The following is a 26,633-nucleotide window of genomic DNA, read 5'->3' as shown; positions in this document are numbered from 1 at the left end:
GTGTCTGCCTGCGGCCTGCCTCCACCTGTCAATTACAGTGATGAAAGCGGGGCCTGCACAGCTATTCTAATGAGCGCCGCGCATTGTGCTGAGCACAGGGAGCCGTTGTTGGCACCGGGATCGATGCCATCGCGTTCCCAGATTGCATCTTCCCGTCCACAGCTGCGACTTACGCAGCAGATGTGTGCGGCCTTCACACTGGGCGTCTCTGTTCGTATGTACTGGAAGACTTCCAGAAAATAAGAAAAATGGTAATCCCCTCCCAGGTAAGATATGCGGAAAAAATAGTCTCATCATTATTAAATATTTTTGATGTGGGATTTTTTTTTATTATTATTATTTATTTTATGACCACTCTAGTCAAAAATACAAAGTTGTAAACAAGTTGTTACACAGGGTACAATTTGGCTCAACAATAACTTAATATGATATTTAGGTAATATAATTATTAGAGTCTATTCTTACATGAAAGATGTTTTGCTCTTCTGTCTGCCCAATATTTCTTCATTTTTTCGGATATTTTCTTTCTTTCTTCATCTGAGACCACTCTTTCTGTATTCCTTTTACTGATTTTCATTTGTAGTCTGGTTTGCGGGTCTTGCAGTATTCTGATTTTCTCTGCCTTGCTTTTTAGGTCATCTACTGCAATTTGGTGTTCTTTTATATCTTGCTTAATTTCTGTGATCCATTTAATGTCTCTCTTGCTATTCCACAATTTTTGTATTATTTTTTTTTACTAATTCTGTTTTCTGGAGTTCTCATCAGATGTCCAAAGAATGAGATGCGTTTCTTCCTGATCGTGCTCATGACTGGTTTTATTTTCTTATATACTGTTTCATTCGATGCTATTCTCTAATGTCCATTTATTTTATACTGTTTATTTATACATGTCCTAATTATTCTTCTTACTATTTTTAGTATTCTGTCAATTTCTGCTGTATTAGTTGTTTTGAAGATAGTTTCAGCTGCATACGTAATTTCTGGTTGTGTAACTGTTTTATGGTGTTTTAATTTTGCATCTATTGATAAGCTTTTTCTGTTGTATGTACTTTTGGTAATGTAATTTGCGTAGTTCAGTTTTTTTATTCTGTTCTACCATGGTGGCTTCTCATTTAGATTGTATGTTATTATTTCGCCCAAATATATAAATTTATCAACAATTCTGATTTCCTGTTCTCCTATTGTAATTTTGTTTGCAAGTGGTGGATCAGTTAGCATAATCTCCGTTTTTTCAAATGATATTCTAAGGCCTACTTTCTCTGCTATTTCTTGTAGTGATTTCACCTGTTGCCTGGCTTCTTGAACGGTGTTGGCTAGGAGAGCAAGATCATCGGCGAATCCCAAGCAGTTTAAGCTAATATCATCTTTTGCACTTGCAATTCTTATCATCTTTGGATTGTCCTTGTACCATTCTCTCATTATGTATTCCAGTGCACAATTGAACAGTAATGGCGATAGACAGGCACCTTGTCTTAAGCCTGTTTTTATGAGGAATGGTTCCGAAATTTCTCCTCTAAACTTCGCTTTTGATTTGGTGTTGGTTAGAGTGAGTTGTATTATTTTAATTAGTTTTGGATGGAGTCCTAGATTTCTTAAAATTTTTAATACTAAAGGTCTGTGGAGACAGTCATATGCCTTCTTAAAATCTACAAATGTTTTTGCCAGAGGTTTGTTCCGTTTCTTGTAGTATGCCGTAATCAATTTCAAACTAATTATCTGCTCTGCACAGCTTCTCCATGGTCTGAAACCTCCCTGATATTCCCCTGACTCCTGTTCTAATTGCTCCTTGATTCTTTCATATAGGATCTTGGATAGAATTTTGTATGTGTAATCTAGGAGAGAGATTCCTCTGTAGTTGTCTGGGTTGCTCTTATCTCCCTTTTTGTGTAGTGGGTGGATGATAGCTGTGGTCCAATGTGCGGGGAATCGTTCTGTTGCCCAAATTTTTGTTAGAGGCATGTGTAAGGAGGTCTTGACTGTGTCACTTGTATGTTTCCACATTTCAACAAAAACCTGATCTTCTCCACATGCCTTATAATTTTTTTGTTCTTTAAGAATTTTTCCTACTTCTTGGAAAGTTGGAGGATCTAGTTTGTTAGGTTTGGTTTTTATTGGGGTATTTATGTTGATTTGTAAGGGTTCTTTGGCTTCCTCGCAATTCAGAAGGTTTGATGTGGGCTTATTAGGTCTTCTTTAATTCGGCTATTGCTTTATGAACAGTCGGTAGCTCAGACGGCCATAGCTGCGTACGGTCAGTGATACTGGCCGTCCGAAAAATACCGCATTACTGGTAAATTACCAGGTATAGAATTACGAAACCGGAATTTTCCTATAGCCGTCAGCGTAGGGCCCGTGAGACCGCGTCTGCAGCGCCATCTGCTTCCTGTAACGGCTGACGACGAACATCAACACACAGTAATCTAAGTTCCATACATCGGTATCTGTTTCAAACCCGTAAACGTATGTACTTTTTTGCCTACGAACTACGATTTGCCGATTTCTGTTATCATTTGAAAACAACTGCTGCAGAATTGCGTCGAATGCTTGTCGATGCTTTCGGCGAACTCTTGGGAAAACGCAGTGTTTCGAGTGGTTCAAAAAATTCGACAGTGGTGATTTTATGTGAGAAACGACCAGCGCGGGAAACCACCGAAAAAGTTCGATGACAACGAATTGCAAGCCTTATTGGATGAAGATGATACTCAGAATCAACATGAACTCGCGGAACAATTGAATGTGACGCAGAAAGCCGTTTCTCTTCGGTTGGAAGCTATGGGGAAGGTGCAGAATAGGGAAAATAGGTTCAGCATGAGTTGTATGAAAGGCAGCAAGCAGATCGAAAGACGGCTTGTGAAATGCTGCTCGCCAGATACAAAAGAAAGTCGTTTCTCCATCGAATAGCGACAGGCTATGAAAAATGGATATATTTTGAGAACTTCAATCGTTCTGGAAACTGACCATTCTTAAACGAAAAATTACAAATGTGGCTAACTGCAGGGCTAACATGTGCAGCACAGTACTTTAATATTCTGAGAGGTACTCCATTATATCCATGAGAATCCATAGCCTTCAGTTATTGAATACTGACTGAGTCTCCTCGTTGTCAGTATCACAGAGGAGTATTGCAGACATCCGTCACGAAAAGGCATTTTCCAGAGAGTTGTATGATTCCCTGTAGAAACTAAGTTTTTATTTAATTCACCAGCAATTCTCAGGAAGTGAATGTTAAATACTGTACAAGCATCTGAATATCAGAAACAGAAACATTTTTACTACGAACTAACTTTGTATCGTCGTCCTTGTGCCGCTGACCAGACACTTCCTTCTCGACTGACCATATGGTTTTAATTTTATCCTATGATTTAGCTATTCTATTTGTATGCGACATACCCTTTATCTTCCTAACAAAATTTTTAAGCACCTTACAAAAAAATGGCTCTGAGCACTATGGGACTTAACTTCTGAGGTCATCAGTCCCCTAGAACTTAGAACTACTTAAACCTAACTAACCTAAGAACATCACACACACACACACACACACACACACACACACACACATCCATGCCCGAGGCAGGATTCGAACCTGCGACCGTAAAGCACCTTACAATACTGTTTGTAATGGGCTACTGTAGTTCGATTGTGACTACTTCTAACATTTTGATATAATTATCACTTCGTTCTACATGGTATCCTTATCCCACTAGTCAGCCACCCAGGCTGCTGTTTACTGCCAGTACCCCGTTTAGAACGTTCTAATGGAAAGTAGCTTTCAAAGAGCGTGAGAAATGTGTTAAGAAAAGCATTATATTTGTCATCTATTTTATCGGCACTGTAAACATGCTGCCACTGAAGTTTCTTAACAAGGTTTAAGAAGTTCTCTATTGCCGATGGATTAGTATTTCTACATAGATTTTAATTATACACATCTGAGTAGAAAAAAAAAAAAACAGTTAGTGTTAAAATTTGTTCATCATGGTCTGAAATGCCATTAATCATTTTACTAACAGAATGCCCATCTAGTAAAGAAGAATGAATAAAAATATTGTCTATGCTTGTGCTACTGTTCCTTGCCCCCTGGTAGGAAAAACACAGTCTGTATCAATTCAAATGAATTTATGAGATCTTCCAACATCCTTTTTCTTGCACAATTGCATACAAAATTAATATTGTTGTCAGCACATGTAACTAATTTTTGCTACTTCCTATAAAGTGAACCAAGAATCCTCTCTAGTTTGAGCAGAAATGCTCTGAAGTCAGAGTTTGGGTACCTATAAATGACAATAATTAGACGTTTAGTTTCACTAAATGCAACTGCCCCTGCACAACATTCAAATACCTGTTCAGTGCAGTGCCGTGAAACGTCTGTGGACTCAAATGGAATACTGTTTTTTTTTTTTTTTTTACATACGTTGCCACTCCCCCACTCTACAAAGACTCCTTGAAGAACAGCTAGCTAATCTGTATCCTGTTGAAGGAGGCCTCTGTATGGTCAAATTATTTAGTGCGATATTCTTTTTACCGTATGTATTAACAGGGACAGCAAACAACCAGCGCCACAACACCGACAACACCACCCTGGTCCGTGCTGACTGCTACCGTCATGCAACAGACTGCTCGGTCGCTGCTGTAGTACTGGTTATTCTTCGTGTTCTCCTGAGACTGTTAATAGATACCAATAAAAAGAACAATGCTCTAAACTAATATAGGACCACTCTATCGAATATGCATTAAGAACCATTTTGCTATTAACGGGGAACAAACTGACGCTTTACATCTACCGACACTGGGGTAGCATGAAAGACGTGATGGGCAATATTTGTTTGGGCTGACGCCAGTTACACAGTTCGAAAAATAAGCTGCAAATATCTGCCGAAGCAAAAGAGAAAATGCGCATGATGACTCATAGGAGGGACAGCGTATTCTTGAGCACCATCTCACTTAGGGGCAGTGGAAGAAATGTAGCTTACCAGTTCTTTCGTACGTAAAAATGTGTTATGTAATTTCGTTTTATTCACATGTTCCGCAAGTTCGAGGACCTCCTGAATGTGCGACTTCGCGATGTAGAGTGTTGTAAGTAGGCCGTTTAGGTTTTTATGTTGGTAACACCATGTAGCGCTCTATATGAAAATCACTGACTGTGCTGTGTACAGTCTGTGGCTGGTTTGCATTGTTGAAATAGTCAATATTGTAGGGTTGAGTAGTTGGCTTTTAACAGCGCGTAGCATTGCGCAGTTGGAGGTGAGCCGCCAGCAGTGGTGGATGTAGGGAGAGAGATGGCGGAATTTTGGGAGCGGACGATCTGGACGTGTGTCCATCAGAAAGAGTAAATTTGTAATATTGGATATCATGGACTCATATATAACTTTCGAACACTATTAAGGTAAATACATTGTTTGTTCTCTATCAAAATCTTTCATTTGCTAACTAGGCCTATCAGTAGTTAGTGCCTTCAGTAGTTAGAATCTTTTATTTAACTGGCAGTAGTGGCGCTTGCTGTATTGCACTGTTCGAGTAACGAAGATTTTGGTGAGGTAAGTGATTTGTGAAAGGTATAGGTTAATGTTAGTCAGGGCCATTCTTTTGTAGGGATTATTGAAAGTCAGATTGCGTTGCGCAAAAAATATGGTGTGTCAGTTTAGCGTTGATCAGAACAGGTAAAGAGCGAAATGTCTGAGTACGTTGAAAATCAAATAGTGTAAGAGGTTTATCAGCACAGTAATTCATTAATTTTTCGAAGGGGACGTTTCAGTGTTTCCGGTTTTATTTAATGTAATCTCCGGTAATCTAACCCTAGCTATTGAACAGATCCCATGAGATTGCTTCAGTATAGTTTATTGCTGTGCCACAGTTCACTGTTTTGCACAAAAATGTTTTGATACAACGCTTTTTTTTAGACATGTGACACTGCTCGGTTAAGCAATTGCCTCTAAACGATCACACTTTGCATGTGTTTGAAAGTGTAAACGAACCTTTACAAGGGGATACGTTCATCAACAACCATACTATGGTATTTCCCACGGTTGTCTCAAAATTTGTCTAAAAGTCCACCCGTGTAGGCAGTACACGACAAACACAGTACGGCAGGGAGTTAAGTGTTGACATAGGGCATAATTTACGTATAACTATTTTGTGAGGTATTTCCGGATTAGAGTGAATTTTATTTTCCAGAATCACACAGTTTCGTAACATGGACACGTTCAACTCTAGCCTTTGCTTTCCGGCCATTACACTTGGCCGGAATTTGAAACTAGAAATAAATAATAAATCGGAACATACACCTGAGTACAAAGTGTGGTGTCACCGCCAGACACCACACTTGCTAGGTGGTAGTTTAAATCGGCCGCGGTCCATGTAGTACATGTCGGACCCGCGTGTCGCCACTGTGATCGCAGACCTAGCGCCACCACCAAGGCAGGTCTCGTGATACGAGAGTGGACTCGACCCCAGTTGTACGAGAACCAAGCTACCGCCCAGTTGTACGCGAACCTAGCTATCGCCCAGTTGTACGAAGCCTTTCTCTCTCATTAGCCGAGAGACAGAATAGCCATCAGCTAAGTTAATGGCTACGAACTAGCAAGGAGCCATTTGTATCAGTGCCTATAGCTTACGAGTATTCAAGAGAGATGTATTCCAAGAACTAAATAAAAGATAAGTACTAAGCATCTACATACTTTTCTTCTTATTCATTTATAAGTTCTCATGTTCCAGACTTCACGCCCGTCTGCTGTATGCCGTGCACTATCGGCTACCGCGTAGTCAAGCTTTCTTTTTCAGCAATCCACATCACGGTGTCGGTCCAGCTACCGACACTACAATTATTGGCGACGAGGATGGGATAATGTGAACTTTTTCTGATTGCTTACATTTAATTGTGTCATGGCTTCGCCACATTCTCCAGATGTACTGTCCGAATTTTATCGCTTGCAGAATCAGCAGACGCAGGCGTTACTGGATGCCCTTGGACAGCTCGTCCAGGGTCAACGTACCATTCAAACCGATGCGGCCGCCGCCGCTTCTTCGCTACCGCTGCCACTGAACGCTGTTGCACCTCCCTTTCGACCATACGTGGCAGCCGATGAGACGTGGCAAGAGTGGTCTCGCCAGTTCAACTTCCACCTTGCTGCCTACAGAATTCAAGGTAATGAGCGGCAGCCGTTTTTGCTTTCTTGTGTCGGTGTGACCACATACCGTGTGATAGTGAAATTGTTTCCCCGACGCGACGTAGCAACTCTGTCCTACGAGGAAATTTTGTCTGCATTAGATGCCTATTTCAAAGAAACAGTTAATGTGGTTGCAAAACGGTATACGTTCTTTCGTACAAAACGTACGGCCGGTCAAACTAATAGGGAGTGGGTAGCAACATTGCAAGGACTTACTAGGGACTGTGCCTTTGAATGTGACTGTGGTCTTTCTTATTCAGATACAATGGTACGTGATGCAATTGCACAGAACGTTTCTGATGTTCGCATACGGGAGCAAATTTTGAAACTAGTTAATCCCTCCCTTCAACAAGTGATAGACATATTGGATAGACAAGACACACTTGACTGTGCTCAGGAATCTTTTGAAACTTCGCCAGCTGTGAGTACCATTAACCGGCCCGCCGGGCGCGCTCGCGCAACGCGGCCCGGTCAACTGCCCTCGCGGCCGTCCGCACAGCTGCCGCCGCGTGCTAAGCCAGGTGTGCCGCGCCAGCACACACATGTAGTGAAATCGTGCCCGCGGTGTGCTACTAGACATTCGCGTGAACATTGCCCGTCACGCCAAGCTATTTGCTTTTTCTGCAATAAGAAAGGACATGTTCAAAGTGTTTGCCAGAAAAAGCTCAGATCAGACAATCACAATCATTCCAGGCCCTTTGCTTCGCGCCGGAATCGAACCAAGGACACTCAGGCTCATGGACCTTCGCCTATGGACATTCATGTCGTTAATTCCACTTCGTCCAGTGACACTTTCTCTAACAGTGACTGTGATCGTCCCACAACAACTGTGCGTCGACGTCGCCGGAAATCACGTCAATTAGCCAGTGATTCTGTACCAGTGTCTGTTCCCATTGCACAAAACAGTCGCTCTTGTCGTCAGCAGGACAATAAACTTTTTGTGGACTTAGACTTTGACGGCCAAGTGATACCATTCCAGCTCGATACCGGAGCTGCAGTTTCATTGCTCAATCACGACACGTACAAACAACTGGGCAAACCTCCGTTGCGTGCCGCACATGTTAAGCTAACTACATATTCCGGACAGAAAATTCCTGTGTTCGGACAGTGCAGCCTTCTTGCAACATTCAAGGGACAAACAAAACTTGTGTCATTTTACGTTCTTCGTTCTTCTTCTGCAGTGAACTTATTTGGTCTAGATTTATTTAAGTTGTTTAACATGTCTATTGTAAATCAGGTCCTATCTGTGAATCAGACTGTGCCTACAGACAGTGTTTCCCGGCTGTGTGACGAATTTGCAGACATTTTTGCACCGGGCTTAGGTTGCGCTAAAAACTATGAAGCACATTTAGAACTGAAGGTAAACGCGCAACCGAAATTTTTCAGGGCGCGCAATGTTCCCCACGCATTGCGTGATGAGGTCGCAAGAACGTTACACGATCTCGAATCACAGGGTGTAATTGAACGTGTGCAAGCTTCTCTCTGGGCCTCACCCTTAGTAATTTTGCCAAAACCCTTCCGGAAAATTGAGACTTTGCGTGGACTTCAAGGCCACAGTGAATCCACAGCTAGTGACTGCTACTTTTCCTTTGCCCCGCCCGGAAGATCTTTTTGCTAAACTGTGCCCGGGAAAATGTTTTTCAAAGTTGGACCTAGCCGATGCGTACTTGCAAGTACCGGTGGACGACGAATCCCAGCGCGTATTGGTGGTTAACACGCATCTTGGATTGTACCGCTTCAAAAGACAGCCTTTCGGGTGTGCATCCGCCCCTGCCTTGTTTCAGCAATATTTACAAACTATTTGTGCGTCGGTCCCTACTGCAGCAAACTATCTGGACGATATAGTGATCTCCGGACAGACAGAAGAAGATCATCTTGCGAATTTACGAACATTATTTCAGGTCTTGCGGCAAAATGGTCTTCGCTTGAGGAAGGACAAATGTGTGTTTTTTGCTCGTGACTTACCATACCTGGGACATGTCATTAATGCCCAAGGCATACATCCAAGTCCAGAGCACCTCCGTGCCATACACGATTTGCCTTCCCCTCAAAATCTGAAACAGCTACAGAGTGTGTTGGGTAAAATTAACTATTATCATAAATATGTGCGCAATGCCTCTTCCATTTCAGCTCCGCTTCATCGCTTACGCCGTAAAGGTGTTCCGTTCGTCTGGACGACGGAATGTGAACGCGCCTTTCGCCAGTTGAAATCGGCGTTGCTTTCTAATACTTGCCTTACGCCATTCGATCCCCAGAAACCCCTTTTGTTGATGGTAGATGCATCGGATTTCGGGATCGGTGCTGTGCTTGCGCACAAAGTTGGCTCCCATGATCGCCCTATTGCCTTTGCGTCCAAATTGCTCTCGTCTGCGCAAAGAAATTATTCACAGATAGAGAAAGAAGCTTTGGCTCTCGTGTTTGGTGTTACTAAGTTCCATGATTTCTTGTATGGTCGTCACTTTCCCATCATCACAGACCACAAACCTTTGACATCGCTTTTTCATCCGAACAAGCCTGTACCTCCACGTACAGCGCAGAAATTCATTCGCTGGTCTATTTTCCTCTCGCAGTACCGCTACGATATCTTGTATCGGTCCACTGCTAAGCACGGCAACGCCGATGCGTTGTCCCGTTTGCCTGTTGCTGAGGATAAAGCATTCGATTCTTCCGAACTTGCTTGCATGTTCATTGATTCGGAAACCGATGAAGTGGTCGAATCGTTTCCGATTGATTTTCGTCGTGTCGCTACAGCCACAGCTGCTGACCCTGTCCTTGCTACTGTTTTACGTTTTGTTGCTACGCAATGGCCTTTGTCAAAGTCTCGGATCGAGGATCCGTTGGTTCGCCGATTTTTTGCTCACAAAGAGAGACTTTTTGTTCGACGTGGTGTTTTGTTGTTGCGTTCTGATAATGATCAGTCCAGAGTCGTGGTCCCACGTTCGTTACAGTCCTCTGTTTTACGGCTTCTTCACCAAGGACATTGGGGTATAGTGCGAACGAAACAACTTGCTCGTCAGCACTGTACTTGGTTCGGAATCGATGCTGCGATTACGAATATGTGTTCTTCGTGCCCGGCGTGTGCCGAACAACAGTCCGCACCGCCGCGGAAAGTCTTTGCGTGGCCAAAAGCCACTTCCCCTTGGCAACGCTTGCACATTGATTTTGCTGGTCCATTCTGGAATGCTCGATGGTTGGTTCTGGTCGACGCCTTCAGTAATTTTCCTTTTGTTGTCCGGATGTCTTCCACGACGTCCTCCGCCACCATCCAAGCGTTGTCTGCTATCTTTTGCATTGAAGGTCTTCCGCAGACTATTGTTTCCGACAATGGCCCACAATTCATGTCCGCAGAATTTCAGTCATTCTGCCAGGCCAATGGAATTCAACATCTGACATCCGCGCCGTTTTCGCCTCAGTCCAACGGTGCCGCTGAACGATTGGTCCGGACTTTCAAGTCACAGATGTTGAAATTGAAAGAGTCGCATTCTCGGGAGGACGCATTGTTGCTCTTTTTGTCTTCGTATCGCTCTCAGCCCCGAGATGGTCGCTCGCCGGCTGAGTTGCTCCACAGTCGTCCTCATCGCACCTTGATGTCTTTGCTGCATCCGCCGCATCAGGTTCCTGTGCAGCGGCAGACTCCTGCTTTTGCTCCAGGCGACGTTGTATTTTATCGCCACTATCGAGGTTCACGGCGTTGGCTCGCAGGGCGCATTCTTCGCTGCCTCGGCCGCGCGATGTATTTGGTTTTGGGGGCCTCTGGTGAGGTGCGTCGGCATCTCAATCAGCTGCGCCTCTGTCGTCGCTCGGGTTCTGCCGCTCCCCGTCTGCTTTCAGCGACGGTGCCGTCCGGTCAGCGCCCTGGGGACCCATCTACTGGCTCGCCTCATCCCCAGGTGTTACCGACGATGCCTTCCATTTTGCCCCATGGCGACGCGCCGCCGCCGCCGCAGCAGCAGCAGCAGCAGCAGTCGCCGCCGCCGCCGACCGCATTCGACGCTTCGTTGCAGCCGCCAAGCGCCTCCCAGGGTCACGCGCCGCCGATCGCTTCCCGTGACCAGCTGTCCTCCGCCATGGAACGCCCGCCCGCTCCGGACCACATGACGTCATCGCGCGTCGGCTACCCCGACGCCATGGACATCGACCCTTCGGTCCCTCATGTCTTATTACGGGCGCATACACCGCATGTTGACGTGCACCCTGGACTAGTTTTGCAGGCGTTTCCTAGCTCCCCTCGGACCGGATGGCCGGGTGCGGGTGGCACAGCCTCGCCTGTTGTTAGGCTCCCCACCTCATCGCATACGTCAACATGTGGTCCTCCCCACGGCGGGCGGAAGCCTTATTACACGACCGTTCGCCGATTTGCGGGGGAGGAATGTGGTGTCACCGCCAGACACCACACTTGCTAGGTGGTAGTTTAAATCGGCCGCGGTCCATGTAGTACATGTCGGACCCGCGTGTCGCCACTGTGATCGCAGACCTAGCGCCACCACCAAGGCAGGTCTCGTGATACGAGAGTGGACTCGACCCCAGTTGTACGAGAACCAAGCTACCGCCCAGTTGTACGCGAACCTAGCTATCGCCCAGTTGTACGAAGCCTTTCTCTCTCATTAGCCGAGAGACAGAATAGCCATCAGCTAAGTTAATGGCTACGAACTAGCAAGGAGCCATTTGTATCAGTGCCTATAGCTTACGAGTATTCAAGAGAGATGTATTCCAAGAACTAAATAAAAGATAAGTACTAAGCATCTACATACTTTTCTTCTTATTCATTTATAAGTTCTCATGTTCCAGACTTCACGCCCGTCTGCTGTATGCCGTGCACTATCGGCTACCGCGTAGTCAAGCTTTCTTTTTCAGCAATCCACATCACGGTGTCGGTCCAGCTACCGACACTACACAAAGGACTTCCATTTGGCGGAACAAAGAGCCTTGTGCAGCGTTCCGTTTTAATTAAATGAAAGCCAGAGATAATTCAGTCAATAGTTGGCATCACACGGAAGTCCGTTCTTTGAGGGAGAGTGCTCGGAAGCCAACCTGAGGGGTTGGAGAGAGGACCGCATTGTTTCCAGTAATGAGAAATATCCACACTCGGCTGTGGGCACACGTACACACACAGACGTGGGTACACGCATACTCACACACGCACGCACGCTCACGCACACACAGTCACTCACATACACGCATTACAGAGAGGAGAATGGGATGCCCGGAATTCTGGTGGTTTCGCTATGAGAGGCAGGTAGGCACGTCTATCCAATCGTGGAGATCCATTTCGGCGGCGGTGACTACACCCGTATAGCATCAAATTTTATCACATACTTGACGACTAGTTATTCGTAATAAACAGCCCAGTTCCAGTTTCAAGCAGCATGGCGTATACTTCCTCCCAGAGGCTGCTATTAGGCATTGGACACTTGAGTGGGCTCTCACTCGCTTATAGTACTTGTATATAACCACATAGTGTGCGTCCTAAACAGACACGATCACGATTAAAATTATAGACCCCAATTCTATATTACACACATCAAAAAAAGGTTTGCATCACCTCGGTTCCGAGAGTTCCGGAACCTGTAGAGAAAAAAATTGGAATGCAAATCAATATAAACGTCATTTCCGTCGTTTTCACTGTTCATGAAAACCACACATTGCATGTTGTATCACCATACATCGAGACCTTCAGATTGCTGTACACACCGGCACCTCTAATACCCAGTAGCACATCCTCTTGCATTGATGCATGCCTGTATTAATCGTGGCATACTATCCACAGCTTCATCAACGCACTGATCGACCAGATTGTCCCACTCCTCAACGGCGATTGGGCGTAGATCCCTCAAACTGGGTGGTGTGTCACGTCGTCCATAAACAGCCCTTTTCAATCTATCCCAGGCACGTTCGATAGAGTTCATGTCTCGAGAACATGCTGGCCACTCTAGTCGAGCAATGTCGTTACCCTGAAGAAGTCATCCACAAAATGTGCAAGAAGGGGGCGCGAATTGTCGTCCATGAAGACGAATGCCTCGCCAATATGCTGCCGATATGGTTGCACTATCGGCCGGAGAATGGCGTTCACGTATCGTACAGCCGTTACTGCGCCGTCCATGACCACCAGCGGCGTACATCGACCCCACGCAATGCCACTCCAAAACATCAGGGAATCTCAAACTTGCTGCACTCATTGGACAGTGTGTCTAATACGTTCAACCTGACGGGGTTGCCTCCAAACACATCTCCGACGATTGTCTGGTGGAAGGCATACGCGACACTCATCGGTGAAGAGAGCGTGATGCTAATCCTGATTAGTCCGTTCGGCATGTTCTTGGGCCCATCTGCACCGCGCTGCGTGGTGTCATGGTTGCAAAGATGGACCTCGCCATGAACATCGGGAGTGAAGTTGCGCATCATGCAGCCTAACGCGCACAGTTTGAGTCGTATCAGGACATCCGGTGGCTGCACGAAAAAAAGTATTCAACATGGTGGCGTTGCTGTCAGGGTTCTTCCGAGCCATAATCCGTAGATAGCTCTCATCCACTACAGTAGTGTCCCTTGCGCAGCCTGAGCGAGGCATGTCATCGACAGCTCCTGTCTCTCTGTATCTCATCCACGTCCGCAAAACATCGTTTTGGTTCTCTCCGAGACGCCTCGACACTTCCCTTGTTGCAAGCCCTTCCTGACACAAAGTAGCAATGCAGACGCGATCGAAACCGCGGATTGACAGTCTAGGCATGGTTGAACTCCGTCCAACACGAGCCGTGTACCTCCTTCCTGGTGGAATGACTGGAACTGATCGGCTGTCGGGCCCCCTCGGTCTAATAGCCGCTGCTCATGCATGGTTATTTAGATCTTTGGGCAGGTTTAGTGACATTTCTGAATAGTCGAAGCGACTATGTCTGTGATACAATATCCACAATCAACTTCTATCTTCACGGGTTCTGGGAACCGGGGTGATGCAAAACTTTTTTGATGTGTGTATGTCGCAGGGAGGTCTGAAATAAGGACAGTCGGAAAGACAAGTTTCATATTTTTGAGTTGACTCTTGACGCATAAGCTCAGTATTACAACCTGAATACTGCAACACAGTGCCTCATAGTTACCAATTAATTAATTCTGTAATTTTTTGTGTAACTTCTTGGATATACGTAGCTTTTTAATTTTTTCAATGTTTGTTACTTAAAAGACTGTAATGTAATTATGAAAAATTATTGGAAAATGATATTGTGAGCCTTTGTGGTAGGTTCTCTGTTGGACAGGGAAATTTGTATCCTATGAAATTCAAAGATTATGTTTCAGGTATTGCAATAACATCGTTGGGCGCGAACACCCACAGACAGAGAGAGAGAGACGGAAGGGACAGTGCGAGTTGTATGTTATTAGCAGTGAAGTATGGTCTCAGTGAGGCGGGCTCAGGGGAATTAAGAGTATGTGTAGTATTGTAAGAATGGTGAAGGCATTGTGGATCGATGAGCATCTACATATCTGGTCGCAGTATAAAGCATGCAAGAAGTACTGGAAACTGAAGTATTGGAAGAAGAGTACTGTGAGGGCATGAATGTTGCTCGTTGTTGAAGAAGAGCCTGTTCCCATTAATTATAACACAGCTCTACAAAATAAAATTTTTTTTTCGTTGCCAGGGAAGTTTGAACGAAAATGGGATATTGTTATGATACTCATTCCGAGTATATTTGTACTTTTTCCAAATTGGCTCTGGTTTTTGAGATATAGGTTATTTGTGGAAATGAGAGTTTCATGTGGATAATATCGACTGCAGGGTCCATACATGGTGTAATGTATTTGCTACCTGTTTTTTAATTAGTGATATTGTACTATCTTTATTAAACAATTGTGCTCAGGGAGTGCATCTGTGTGGTTGAGGATTACATCATGCAAACATCACACTGTCAGTACGTGTTCAGTCCTGTTGTGTGGTGCGTGTGTTGAAGATATTGAGGGTTGTGCAGATTTGAATTCGGCGGTACTCGACATTCATTTGTTGGCCGAGGTAATCCCCGCAACAGCCGTTAGGTAGCGTTCAGTTTAAACAAGAAAAATGGCGATGGTCGAAAGTCACACACATGTGCAGTGCACCTTCAAGGAGATAGAACCTTTTCATCGTGACGTAGCAAATAAGAGGTGAGTATTCATTTCACACAAAACAATTAATGATGTTTGTTGGATGTGATTGACATGCAAATACAAGAAAGTTCTGCATAATATGTAGTATTTGTGCAATTTTGTTTTAGGAAAACATGAGTTCTTCACGCCGTCTTTGCGTGAACCATCCAGATGAGTTCTGCTACATTTGTGGTGAATACGTTCTTCAAAAGAACAGGAAGAATATCACTCCTTTTGTGAAGGAAGCGTATCTGGCATATTTCGGAATTAAACTTGGAGATCAAGACAAGGCGTGGGCACCCCATAAAGTTTGTAAATGCTGTGTGGAGTGCTTACGGCAGTGGACAAAACGAAAAAGGAAAAGCTTAAACTTCGGAGTGCCTATGGTATGGCGAGAGCAAAAGAACCATACAGATGATTGCTATTTTTGCATTGTTAATGTGAAAGGTTTTAATAGGTTCAAAAAACGAAATTGGGAATATCCCGATTTGGAGTCAGCAAGAAGACCGGTGGTGCACAGCAACGATGTTCCTGTACCAACCTTCACAACATTACCCACGCTAACATCATCAGATGACGATGTGCACGGCGAGGAATGTACAAGTAGTGGTTCGGAATACGAAGGACGTGAGACACAACCCCAGCAGTTCGACCAGAAGGAGCTCAGTGACTTGATACGAGAACTCAATCTTTCAAAGCAAGTATCAGAACTCTTAGCATCCAGGCTTAAGGAAAACAACTGTCTTCATCCAAGTGTTAAAATAACAGCTTACCGGACGAGAGAAGAAAACCTGGTTCCATACTTCAACCAAGAGGAGGTTATAGTGTATTGCAGCAATATACCTGGACTTTTACTTGAATTGGGGCTGCCGGAATATAGACCAGAGGACTGGCGTCTCTTCATAGACAGTTCCACTAGAAGTTTAAAATGTGTTCTCCTACACAATGGCAATCGTTACGCATCTATTCCAATTGCCCACTCAACAAAACTTTGTGAAGCATGTGCTAACATCAAGATGGTTCTGCAGAAAATTCAGTATATGCAGCACCAGTGGTTGATTTGTGTTGATTTGAAAATGGTGAACTTCTTGCTTGGACAACAAAGTGGATACACAAAGCACCCATGTTTTATCTGCATGTGGGATAGTAGGGCAAAGCACGAACATTGGAAGCAGAAAACATGGCCTCCAAGGGAACATATGGGTGTTGGTGAAGCAAACATCATTAATGAACCTCTGGTTAGTAGGGACAAGATTGTTCTTCCACCATTACATATTAAGTTAGGACTAATGAAGTAATTCACCAAAGCTTCAGACAGAAATGGTAATTGCTTCACATACATCTGCAATACGTTCCCTGGACTCAGTAGTGAAAAACTTAAGGCAGGAATATTTGATGGTCCTCAAATTCGCAGGCTCATCAACGATACCAATTTTACAAGTGTCATGACTGTCACTGAAGCATCGGCCTGGAACAGTTTTGTCGCTGTTGTAAAATGTTTTTTGGGCAATCATAAAGCTCCCAATTACGAGGAACTGGTCACAAACATGCTCACTAACTTTCAAAACTTAGGAGCTAACATGAGCATAAAATTGCACTTCCTTCACAGCCACTTGGATCGATTTCCTCGTAATCTAGGTGATTTCAGTGAGGAACAAGGAGAGCGGTTCCATCAAGATATGAAAGGAATAGAGGAAAGATATAAAGGAAGATGGGACAGGCATATGATGGCAGATTATTGCTGGAATCTGCAACGTGACTGTTCTGAAGAGACCCATAAAAGGAAAGCGTGCAGGAAGCGGTTCGTCATGGACGGAAAATGATATACTTATAGAGAAACTTTTCAATTATGTTTTATACGTGGACAAATGCCTATCAGGTTTTCATAGAAGCTATTTATAAAGATTATTTTCTTTTTTCATTGTAGTTTGTAGCGCTCGAGTTCAGTATTAGCAATTTTTTCTAATTTTTTGAATAAATCATGCATTACCTCAAAAACTAGAGCCAAACTGCATAAATGGTTGCTATATTCGTCCTCAGCACCACTAACCCATCCTAAAGCCACTCAAATATCCTTGGCAAGAAAATGAGTGTTGACCAGTGTTATTGCCGCGTAATGGATTACGTCGCACCACTTGCAAATCGCTTTAAAAAATCGAGCCAGTTGGTTTGTTAGTTATGTGAACGGCTTGCCAACGTCGTACACGCAATGTTTTATCATTACAGTGTTTTTAAGTGAACTGTAATTTACTTGAGCGTTGTTCTACTTCACTAGCCATCAGTAGGTTCCTTTACTTTCACTATTATTGCCAAGTGAAACATAAATAAAAAAGATAATATTATTTCAACCGAGATAATGTTTTTGGATATGCGAGTTGATTCAAAATCAATCTGTACATTAAACTAGTATCAATGTCGCAACCCTCTGTGATCACTCCAGAGGAGGGTATGAAAGAGGAGGCCTGAAAAAGCGTAAAAGTCGTCTGCTGTTTGGGACCACGTTCGAATTTCGTCGAATAGTTTTCAACGACCCCTAGTCGTTTCACCGTGCATACAGAGCAAAAATTGTGGTCGCACTTCATTGCAAATCGTTGTAATCATGTTCAACTGGGTTCTGGCCCACGATGTCCTTAGGAAAGGGTTGAATCGCCCGAGAGGTGTCAGCAGTATCAAGGGTTGTGAGTAACGTCTTCCTGTTGCTCATCCCAGTGCGAAATGTGTTTTCGACAGCGAAGTGCACGGGAATGAACGCCCCCAAGGAAAGGGAACGTTTCACAGACACCTTTTATGCCATCCCAAAGGCCTTTTCGTGTCGATTCCGAGCGGTGGAGTGTCTGAACACCCGTAAGATAATCGCTTGATTTCAACGCTAGACGTCACGGTTATGATGTCCATCGCAGAAGCTCTAAAAGGCTGGTTGAAATGTGAGAGAGAGGGGATGTGTCGAGCATCCCACAGTGCGAAGCGTACACTGTGGCGCTGGGCAGAATTATGGTAAAATTTGGTGTCAATGTAACATCATTAACCAGCTTCATGCCTCACACAAACTCCTGACTTCTGGCCTTTTTTTTTTTTTTTTTTTTTTTTTGTATGTTCCCACACCTTGATGTCTGAAGCTTCGGCGAGCTCAGCAGTGAAATCGCAGGGTGCCACGCTTTTGTAGCCCTACAGAAGGTTGTAGGTGGCTTTGAAACTCATAGTGCTCAATGGGAGACAGTTATGGGGCTTAGAAAAAGTGATCCTTTAATTGTGTTGAGCAGCGTAGTCCACCATGCTGGTCTCAGACTATGAGTGTCGCAACTGTCTCCCTGGAAATAAGGCTTAACGACTCCGCTGTTACGAGTTACCCTCACATACAGCCGCTGCGGCGGAATGTTGCAGCAAAATGGTACCTTTGTTTAACTACCTTTTGATAACTCTCCATTAAAGCGCCTCGGTCTGTGGTCATACTATGTGTTTGGAGAGCTTCTATATTTCTCAGAACGTGAAAAGAAACGGCGGCGCCTTTCCTCCCCTCCGTAGCGGCAACTGAACAGCGAGAAATGAAGAGGGAGCGGTTTGATTTATACGCGGCACCTGCGGCGTGATTTTTCGATGTGTGGGGCCGCTCTATCACGCGGCAGATGCTCTGAGCCCAGCGCCGCAGAGCTGCGCCATCGCGTGACGCACGGGATATCACGCAAGACTACAGCCGAGTGCAATGGACTCCACACGGCACTGCGCCACTGTCTTTTTCTCTCTTTCTCTCCCTTTGTGATGCTCCCACATATATTTCATCACTGAAGTATTTATGAGCGGAAATTTTAGAAATGACAACATTTTCCGCCTGCGCGGTATTTATTTGGCGTAACAAGCTTCTCAGGGTTTGCGGCCACATCTCTTCGTTGACATAATATTTCGACGGTCCACCGGGCCGCCGTCTCAATCAAGATGCCGCCGTTGCTGAGTCACGTCGAACTGATGCTACTCTGGTGCTGGTGGCACAGACAGGGTGTTCCAGCGAGAATGGTCAATATTCACGAACATGACAGGAACGACCATTCGAAGCAAAAAAAAGTTTCGAATGAAAAACAGCCCACAGTTGCACTAAATTATCTTTAGTTTAAGCCTTGATCATGGTTTCTGCTATAATAATATAGCCTTCTTCAGAAGTCAAACACACTAATAAATGAAAAATGTCTTAGCCGAGCGGCTCCGACAAGAACAAATAAAGTTACATACGGTGCCGTAAGTAACTTTACTATGTTCGAAACAGTCTTATGTCTGTTGAAGTTATTTTATTGGTCCTGGCGCAGTCGCTAGGCTAAGACATTCTGAAGAAGGCTATATTATTTTACCAGAAACCATGGTCCAGGCTTAAAATAAATACAATTTAGTGAAACTGTGGGCCGTTTTTCATTCGAAACAATTTCAAAACGGTTGCTGTTGCTGCTGCCATGATGAAAATAACAAAAAAGTCTAGTAAACATGGGGTCTAAAATGCATACCTTAAGAGCCATGAGCACTTCCTCATCTCAGATACTGTTAACCACATCTCTTCTGCTGAACAAGTGCTCATGGCTCTTAAGGCAGTGGTTCCAAACGAGGGAGTAATTACCCCCTGAGGGATAAAATGTAATTTTCTTAGGGGTAGAAATCAAAAGTGGCTAGTTGTGTTTCGGCCACAAAATTAAAATCTTTTTAAAGGATCGTTACTGTTATTATTATTTCGCAAGACTTGTAACGCCGGAAATGCATATCCTCCTATTTCCATCTATTGTACTGTAAATTTTTTCCTTATTTGTTACCTGAAGATATGACATTTCTGTGTCTTTATATATCGTAATTGTTTTACTATTTGTATATATATATATATTTATGCATTTATGTCGATGTATAATTGGTTTGTTTTGTAAATATTATTTGTGTTTTTACGCTGGGTCTGGCCTAGGGAAAACTATGCTATCGAACGACTACATCGATGGGTCGTGTGGAGAACCAAAGTGTATAGGATCTTTGGTAGTGTTAAATCTGCCGCGTGGAGCGCGGGCAGAGCAGAGTCTGGCTGGAGTAGGGCGGTGGAGCAGGTGTGTTGCGTGACGCTCCCGTGAGTTACCGCGCTTTTGGGGTTTGGCAGCATGTAGTTGCGCTCGACGTGCTATGATAGTTTCTGACACGGTGTCGCGGACGGGAAGCATTAGCTGGCTCACATCAAGAGCCCGTTTCGCCTGCGGACAGTGTCGAGAAGAAGGCGCGCCAGCATCCAGCTTCTGCAATAGCGACGGCCGACAATGAGTGACTGTCGCCGCCTCCTCGATCGACGACTTCAAACCTTCAATCAACCTGAGAGCACGTAAAGTTTTAGAACTGTATGGCAGACCTCAGCTTTTAAAATTGTTCCTTTTGCCTTACAAAATTACAGCAACTTAGCATGAACCTTTGTTGCTCTTTGTCCCAATTGCATTTCCAAGCAGGGTCCCTTCCTTTTCTGGAATGAAACCGAGTGTCCTTGAAATTCAAACGACAGCATTAAAGTAATATCATTCGACTTCACTGCTTTAATTTCGAAGTTCAGTTAAGGTATTCATAGCTGGCCACAATATTTAGATTACACAAGCACAAATTAAGAGTGCGAGTTCTGTTACCATATTTTAGCTTACCTGTGACTGCAGCTCAGCTTGGTATGTACTAAATTTTACTATTGTTAACTGTTCAGAATCATTTAATTCAAGTTCAAAGTTAAATCTATTATTTCTAAATTGCGTAGATTCAAGTAGCTTTTGAAATGATTGTTGAGGTAGCCCAAGACTAACCTTATTTTATTGAATCTCGTAGTGCTTCAGAAACAAAGTTCACTAAATTAACTTTCAATTTTCCGGTTTTATTAATTCTTTTGCTAAATTAAGTCAGAGTGTAGCGAAATTAATTACTTATGACAAACATTCAGTTTTCAGACAACATGTGTCAACCTTCAGTTGCCACGCTTTTAGTGCTAATTATATGTGCAATAACCTTTCTTTTTCAGTTATTATAGTAGTTGTCCATAGGACTGGCGACCGTAATTTTCCCCAAATCTCAAATATCTAATTAACGCCAGTCAATTGTTAACGTAACGACCGCACATTTACATCCTTTATTAACTTTGCCCCTTTTCAAAATTAATTTCCACCAGTTTCATTTACATTTTTCCTTTCATTTAAATGTAACCCTTTCCTCCCTCTTTACCGACAGATTAACTTCGGTGACGATTGCTTTTCCCAAATTTTCATTAGGTACACGCGGTTTAACTTTTACTGTTAAGTGGGGAGGGGGGGGGGAGGTTACACACTGTAGCACCCATTACATAAGTTACCAATAATTACGTCTTTTTTCCAAACACTGGCATAAATGCATGACACTCTGAGACGAACACACGAACATCTTCCTCACGTAGACCGCCCATTACACACATAATTTTGTATTTCGTTCAACGCATCTCTGACATGCATCATATATGGCGTAAATATCTCATGAAAATGCCTTCTAAAGTAGTTCATAGTTCCAGCAAGAGACCATGTTGCTGTTATTGTGGTCTTCAGTCCAGAGACTGGTTTGATGCAGCTCTCCATGCTATTCTATCCTGTGCAAGCTTCTTCGTCTCGCAGTACCTACTGCAACCTACATCCTTCTGAATCTGTTTAGTGTATTCGTCGCAAGAGACCATAAATTGCTTCATTATTCACTTCATTACAGTAACAGTAAACTAACTGACAGCATATCAGTAATTATGTAACCGCTGCTACACTGATTCATGGCCTACACTGTATTATTATTAAAAGTAGTAGCAGTAGTAACAGTGGTCAGACACAAAGCATTGACAGCCTGTAGTCTTCCACATCCTGCCAGTTCAAAAGTAAGCAGTAATTTACAAAGAGTGCGCCTAAATACAAAAGAAAAAAAAAAAAAAAAAGAGGTTCAAATGGTTCTGAGCACTATGGGACTTAAAATCTATGGTCATCAGTCCCCTAGAACTTAGAACTACTTAAACCTAACTAACCTAAGGACATCACACACATCCATGTCCGAGGCAGGATTCGAACCTGCGACCGTAGCAGTCGTGCAGTTCCGGACTGAGCGCCTAGAACCGCACGGCCACCGCGGGTGCCTAAATACAGTTCACACAGTTTAATTCTGTTGATTTTTAATGACGGTGCAGGATATGGGTAAAGAAAGGGTCTCTAGGGAGAGGAATGGTGGAGGGGAAACAAGTCTTGTAACATCTGTCTGTCTTCAACGTGGATAGAAATCTTTCTTTTCGGAGAAGGAGGTTTAGGTAACAGTCGCAATGCACTGAGAATTGTTTCATCACTCTATGAAAAAAGTTGTCACAAGTAAGCCATACCAACTGCCTCTTGTTTTAATAAAACACCTACAAAAGCTTAACATCGTATACCTTTCATCATTTTCAAAATGGACGTATTAAAAAAATACTGTTCCATTCTTAAGTTTAGTTAGGAACTGATGTTAAACATGGTGGAGAAGTAGGGCAGGTCGGCAGGAAGGGTCAGGGGGGCGGAGGGTGAGGGGGGGGGGGGTACTAACCAGTATCTGACTGCCCTCATAAACATGAAGATGAATGGGGGAGGGGGTGGAGTGGAGGTACCAGCCAATATCCGATAGTCGTCAGGGGTAATGATCTCAAAAAAGCGGGGAAGCACTCTCTTAAAGTACGCGTTTTAGAGCCAATGTTTATTATATTTTTTTGCTTCGAATGACTGTTCCCTCAGTATTGACCATTCCTCCTGGGACACCATACATATAGGACAGTGGAAAGCAATCATCACATACACCAGATACTGCGAGTACTGCCTCCGCTACAAAAGATACTAGCAGCGCCGCCGCCAATCATGGCAAAGGTAAATGAGTTTAAGCGGTTTTAATTTTCATTTTGTATGGAACAACCGAAATCCCTCAGCCATCTCGTTCGAAGATGTACCTATAGAAAACTAATTACCGTTCTAACTAATCGTCAAAATCTTCTGCCGATTGAGAGCGTCGCGTTCTAACGGCAGTTATCACTGCGTTCTGCGACTTGCTCAGAGGATAGCCTTTTCTTGTATAAATAAGGTTACAAGCCAACGTAATTTCACTGTACTCTTTCAGAACACAACGTTAGTAAGGAGAAACGGTGTCTGTGTCTCGCTGTACGGGATGTAACAAAAAGGTATGACTAAATTTTTAGGAAACATTCCTCACGCAGAGAGGAATAAAATATTTTATATGTAAGTGCTCCGGAAACGAATTATTTTCATGTTAGAACTCGTTTTATACTTCACACAATAATTTATGTTTTATTTTTTATTTACAAGTCAAGTTCCGTAGGAACCAATCGAGGGGATTATCTCCAAGGTCATGGAACATGTCACTAGATTAAATGACAACATAAAATGTTTATGAACCCTAAAAAAGTCAGTTCATAAGCTGAAGTAAACATAATCAACAATACAACAAGTATCAGCTTAGTTTTTGAAGGAACTCCTCGACAGTATAGGAGTGACCCATGAGGAAAGTCTTCAGTTTCGATTTGAAAGCGCGTGGATTATTGCTAAGATTTTTGAATTCTACCGGTAGCTTATTGAAAATGAATGCAGCAGTATACTGCACACTTTTCTGCACAAGAGTTAAGGAAGTCCGATCCAAATGCAGGTTTGATTTCTACCGAGTATTAACTGAGTGAAAGATCCCTATTTATGGGAATAAGCTAATACTGTTAAGAAGAAATGACAGTAAGGAATATATATATTGAAAGGCCAATGCCAAAATACTGAGGCTCGTGAACAGGAGTCGACAAGAGGTTCGTGAATTTACAGCACTTACTGCCCGAATCGCCCGGTTCTGAGCCAAAAATATCCTTTTAGAATGGGAAGAGTTACCCCAAAATATAATACCATACGACATAAGCGAATGAAAATAAGAAAAGTAGACAAATTTTCTTTTCGAACGACCACTCACGTCAGACACCGTTCGAATAGTAAAAATGGCAGCATTAACTCTTTGAACAAGATCCTGAACGTGGGCTTTCCAGGACAGTTTACTATCTATCTGAACACCTGGAAATTTGAACTGTTCAGTTTCACTAATCATATGCCCATTCTGTGAAATTAAAACGTTAAGTTTTGTTGAATTGTGTGTTAGAAGCTGTAAAAACTGAGTGTTACTTTGTTTTAGCGTTAGTTTATTTTCTACAGGTCATGAACTTTGGTCATGAACTCCACTATTTGAAACCGGGCCAATATTGCTCACAACATCCTTTACTACCGAGCTAGTGACATAAGCGAACAGAAATACTAGAGGGCATATCATTTATATAAATAAGAAATAAGGAACAGGAGTGGCCCTAACACTGATCCTTGGGCCACCCCCCCCCCCCCCCCCAAACACACACACAGTAACACAATCAAACGCCTTAGATAAATCAAAAAATATGCCTAACGTTCTAAACCTTTTGTTTAACCCATCCAGTACCTCACAGAGAAAGGAGAAATAGCATTTTCAGTTGTTAAACGAGTTCTAAAGCCGAACTGTACATTTGACAGCAAATCATGTGATATAAAATGATCAATTATCCTTACATACACAGCCTTTTCAATAACTTTAACAAACACTGATGGCATAGAAATAGGTCTAAAATTGTCTACATTATTCTTTTCTCCCTTTTTATAAAGCCGCTTTACTACTGAGTACTTTAATCGTTCAGGAAACTGACCAATCCTTAAGGAAAAATTGTAAATTTGGCTAAATACAGGGCTAACATGTGCAGCACAGTACTGTAATATTCTGCTAGGCACTCAGTCATACCCATGACAGTCCTTAGTCTTCAGTGATTTAATTATTAACCAAATCTCCCTCTTGTCTGTATCACAGAGGAGTATTTCAGGCATAAATCTCAGGGAAGGCATTTGCCAAGAAAGTTACATGATTTCCTGTAGAAACTAAATTTTTATTTAATTCACCAAATACTGTTAATGTATCTGATTTATGAGTAGCAAAAATATTTTTACTAGGAGCTGATTTTATATCATAGACCTTGTGTTGCTGACTAGACACTTCCTTCACAACTGACCATATGGTTTTAATTTTATCCTGTGAATTAGCTATTCTAATTTGCATACCACGTACTCTTTTCCTTCCTAATATTTTAAGTACCTTACAGTACTGTTTGTAATGGGCTACTGTAGCTTGATTGCGACTTCTTCTAACGTTTTCACGTAATTCCCGCTTTGCTCTACATGATATCCTTATCCCACTAGTCAGCCACCCAGGATTCCTATTACTGCTAGTACTCCGTTTAGAACGTTCTAATGGAAAGGAACTATCAAGGAACATGAAAATTGTGTTAATGAAAGCACAATATTTATCACCTTTGTTATCGGCACTATAAAATTCCTGCCACTCTTGTTTCTTGGCATGGCTTAAAAAACTCTCTATTGCCGTTGGATTGACTTTCCTACATAGTTTGTGATTATATGTGACATTTGAGTACAAAAGCCTTTTACTATTAAAATTTGTGCTTCATGGTCTGAAAGTCCGTTCACCCTTTTACTAACATAACGCCCGTCTGGTAACGAAGAATGAATAAAAATATTATCTATGGCTGTGCTACTGTTCCCCTGCACCCTAGTTGGCTAAAACACGATCTGCATCAGAGCATATGCATTTGGGAGATCTACCAACATCCTTTTTCTTGCGCCATCATATACAAAATTTATATTGAAGTCGCCACATATAACTAATTTCTGGTACTTCCTACAAAGTCAATCAAGAAGCCTCTTTAGCTTGAGCAGAAATGCTCTGAAGTCAGAGGTAGAGGACCTATTAACAACAACAATTAGAAGTTTAGTTTCACTAAATTCAGCTGCACGTACATATGTCATGGGAAAACACAACTGGTATGAGCTATACTTAACGAACTGAATATAAAATGTTGTGCCGAATAATTCGAACGATGTTCGAAGGGGAAAAACTTTTAGGGACAAAGGAGAAATGGTGAAGATTCAGTTGTGGTGCCACTCGTATTCCTTATTATGTGGTGTCGAGAATCCTCACCACTCTCTGAAGACAAATGTAAAGAAGATATTGAAATCATAAAATAGCCATGGCAGTTGAGTAAAACAGCTCGAAAGTACACACCCCAGAACACTCAATAATGGCAAAACAGTTACAGCACAAAAAACCGACAGAAAGTAAGAGCTTCAACACAATCCCATCTTTGGACAGTATTCCATATCAGACTGGCAGTGTCTTCAAACGACAAGGTATCAGCGTGTCTTTTACCACCGACAACAAAATTTGGCAGACATTACCTCATAATAGCGACAACAGAAACGTACTGCACCATATGGGTGT

This window comes from Schistocerca piceifrons, chromosome 1 (assembly GCF_021461385.2).
Source record: "Schistocerca piceifrons isolate TAMUIC-IGC-003096 chromosome 1, iqSchPice1.1, whole genome shotgun sequence".
NCBI classification, from domain to species: Eukaryota; Metazoa; Arthropoda; class Insecta; order Orthoptera; family Acrididae; genus Schistocerca; species Schistocerca piceifrons.
The sequence above is the reverse complement of the archived record's forward strand: the minus strand, read 5'-3'. Positions refer to the sequence as shown.